A 4,265-nucleotide genomic window follows, 5' to 3' on the forward strand; every position below is an offset into this window, starting at 1 on the left:
CTTATGCCCTGTCTGCTCAAGCCAGATGAGCCCTTGCTCAAGCTGGTGGCCTCAGGGTTTCAAACCTGGTTCCTCCGCATCACAGTACAATACTCTATGCACTGCACCACTGCCTGGTCAGGCCTGTGGTATTCTCTTTAAATTCTTGTATATTCAAAAGTATCTATCTTTCACATTAAAAATAGAAAAGGGAGGTTGGTCAAGTTCACTAATTAAATTTTTTTAATTGATTGTAGAAAATTTCTACTCTCATCTAGCTTCAAGTGTTTCAGAATATCTGGTAGTTGTACTCTCTTTCTACTACTTATTAAGATATTCTTTCAATTTTGGAAATGTGAGGTTTTTTCTTTACCCTAGGAATTTTTTTTTCAAGAATCCCATGTACCTTTCAAACTTAATCATGAATCTTCAGATAAAAATATATTTTTTGAATTAACTAACTTCTTTTCTTATATATCACATTTTCAATGTTAAACTGATTCACATATTAGGTCTCCAGTATTTCTTTTATAACTTTCTAATGTCTTTCCTTATATATTCTTTTTCTTTCTATTTTCACTTTTATTTCAGCAAGATTGTTTTGGTTGATATTCTGTTCTATGCTTCAGATCATTAGCTGCAATCCAGCATTGAATGGCAGATCTTTAAATGCAACATCAATTTATTCATTAACTTGATTTCCTCCCTACAACAGCTATACCTTATGGATTTTGTGGCTTGTTTTCTCCTGTCCGATTCTCCTCCATTGTGCTTCAGGGCTCTGTGAAGGAGCAGTTGTTTATTTGTTTATATTTGTTTAATTATTCTTATATTCATTTGTACATTGGGGTTTAGGTATCAATCCTGGATTATTTGAGGTGTCTTTAGTATGCAAGTAGGGAAAGAAAATTAAAAAAAAGAAAATCCCTATAATGAGTCAATTCTAAGAGGAAAGAGTCTCCAGCCTCTTGCTGAAGTCTATTGTAGTAAACTTCCTTTCCTCTGATCTCTCCTTTCCAATATTCAGGAGCAAGAATGGGAACATCCAGTCAGCAGTTCTTGTCGCGTGTGTTTTCTGGGGAGTCAAAGACAGTTATCTGAGCTGTTGAAGCAAAGATGCACCAGACATTGTAAGGAAGACTTCATGCAAGGCTATTGCAATAGGAAGAGAGTGCAGACACAATTTTATTTCCATTCCACTGAAACTAAGGTTTGGAAAGTTTTTAAGAGCTAGGATGGCAGATAGTAGGTCATCTGTTTGCTCATTGGCTTTATCCAAAGGAAAAACAAACTTGCTCATATCTTCATAACAGGAGGTAGCTTTACTGCTTGGAACAAAGTGTCCACCTAAATTAGAATTTTACTTTTCCACAGGGAATAGGAGCTATGGACACTATCTTCCTAGATGATTAAATTTTAACAGATTTTATTTTATTTTATTTATTCATTTTTTTTTAGAGAGGAGAGAGAGACAGAGAGGAGAGAGAGACAGAGAGAGAGAGAAGGGGGAGGAGCTGGAAGCATCAACTCCCATATGTGCCTTGACCAGGCAAGCCCAGGGTTTCGAACCGGCAACCTCAGCATTTCCAGGTCGACGCTTTATCCACTGCACCACCACAGGTCAGGCCCTAGATGATTAAATTTTAAAGGATAGTTGGCAGGTCCTTGAGAAAGTCAGTTCTGGGTTATACACATCTGAACAAAGAACTTTAAAAAAGATTTATATATTAAAGTGGCAGAGAAAGAATTTAACAGTTTTTTAAAGCAAACACTCTAAGAAAAGGGAAAGGAGGGACCCCTGTGGTTAGGTCATATGTCTGAGAGGGAGGGAGATAAGGGACTTGGAGACAAGAAGAAGCCTATCTAAAGTTGAGTCAAGCTAAGGGAAATATTAAGGCTACCTTTGTTAGGACTAAATTTCCACCTAATATCAAGCAAGCATCTCAGACATCTGAGAAGAGGCTAATGTTTGGAGTTTGTAATAGAAGAGGTGGAAGCCAAGCTAGAGTGCCATTTTCTGAAAATATTGAGTAGTAATTCAGCCACCAGCTTCACTATGGTTGGTTTTTTTGTTTTGTTTTGTTATGTTATGATGATGTGATGTGATGTGATGTGATGTTATTATATTTTAGGAACCAAAGAACACCTTTACATACACTGACTGTATTAGTTGCTAAATGTAAAAGATTCTTGAAATAAGAGAAACATTTATATTTCTTGTAGCTATACATCTAAAATTAATGGCAAAGTAAATTTACATAGTAAATTGTTATACCAACCCAGAATAATTTCCTGTACAATGTCATTATAGTGATAGATGGCAATGGAGGGAGACTTGACTTGGGGTAATGAACACACAATTTTTTTTACATGTTTACAGATAATGTATTATAGAACTGTGCACTTGACATCTGTATAATTTCATAGCCCATGTCACCCCCAATAAATTCAATAAAAAATTTAAAAAGTCATTATAGTCAACATAAAATACTTTTGAATAATATGTGGTATTTACCTGTATATTTTATTTACATGATAAATTCTCACTAATGATGACTAATATAAATTTTGACTGCAAAACAGTAGTTTAATAAGAACATATTACCCTCTTAATTCTTTAATACAACTGATTATATACAGTTGGTAATGTAATGTTCTTTGTACTTTATTATCTTATAAATGACTACCTTACTATGCAAATAATTTCAATATATCATCCAAGAAAATGACATTCTTAGAAAGCAATGCTTTACTGTGCATTGATTAAATTATGAATGTAACAAGACAGGATTCTTGTTACACTAAAAATGCTGACTCCTTCAAAAATGCTAATGTCCAATTGTTAAGAATTTCTTCTGAGAATAACTCTCATGTAAAATTAACTGTTCTAACAAGATTTGACATAAATGAAATCTGCAAATGAATAAATAAATTATAAATGTAATATTGAATGCCAGAAGAATTCCTAGATACATTTGCTTATTTTGGATTGCCAAGAAATGTTCCTAAAAGGAAATTAATCCTCAATTCCCAACAAAGTGTCAGTTATCTCATCTCTTCAATGAGTTAATTTAACATATTTATTTCTTTACTCCTTTCCACTTTATGCACTTAGGCAAACAATTTAAATACAGAATTCATTGAAATCATTGAATGATTATTCTCTTAGGTTAATTGGAACATTGGATAAAAGTAGGTTAAAGGTCATGAATGAGCATGCTTACTGAAAGTACATGGTTTTAATAATGTCTAAAGGGGTTAATGTTTACATTGAAATCTTCAGTGATTCCACTATAGAAGAAAATATCCAGTCATCAATCTTGCTTGAACTTTGCTTTATTAAAACATACATAAAAATAGACAGTAGGCATTTGTAAATAAAACACTCTATTTTTTAAAACTTTTAAAATTAAAAGTTAATTTGGTTACTAAGGGAATTTAGCAAATATAGAAAGAAAATGATAAAGAAAGATAACAAGAATTTAGCAATTACTTTGATAAAAATCAAAATGGGTTAGGGAATAAATATTAACTTAAAGTTTATAGTTATGTGAGTTCTTATTTATGTAGTTTTTTACTTCTAAGATGAAAAATGGTTGTAAATGGAAACAAATCAACTTTTTGTAAATAGAAAATTTTTAAATTGCTGTATAGACATGAATTGATTGGGAGTTGAGAATAACATGTTATGTTTCATAAGTATTTCTAATGGGAAAGGATTGTAGCCATTTTATAGGCGTGAAACCTCTGGCGCACCCTCTCACCAAGATGGTGGTAAGGAAAACAGTTCTAATCAGACTGATTCCTCAAAGCCATTGGCAAGTTTTATTCACATTGTAACATAATTTCTTGTATTTTTCTACTATTTACATTTAAGAGAATTTCTGCTCAAATAAACTTTGGATTTCTTTTCAAAATATGCTCTTGGAAGATAAAACATTTTATGTATAAAGATGGTCATTGGAGACAGCAACACTGCCAGAGGCTGCACATTAATTAATAACATTACATATTTATGAACCAATTAAAGTATTTACACAGTCCAAGCAGATCTCTGTTCAATTAATTATAATTTGATAACTCTTTTGAATAAACTTAGCAACAGTGGCAAAACCCAATAGATTTTACTAGCATTTTACAAATGAATTACAAATTATAAAGTAGAAAATTATATTTTTACTTTAGGATTCTAATCAACATCTCATGTGACGAAAGACAGGAATAAATTGGATGTCTTACCAGTTGTCATGTTCATTAGTGAAATAAATTATTGTACAAGCCATGTT

This window comes from Saccopteryx leptura, chromosome 6 (assembly GCF_036850995.1).
Source record: "Saccopteryx leptura isolate mSacLep1 chromosome 6, mSacLep1_pri_phased_curated, whole genome shotgun sequence".
NCBI classification, from domain to species: domain Eukaryota; kingdom Metazoa; phylum Chordata; class Mammalia; order Chiroptera; family Emballonuridae; genus Saccopteryx; species Saccopteryx leptura.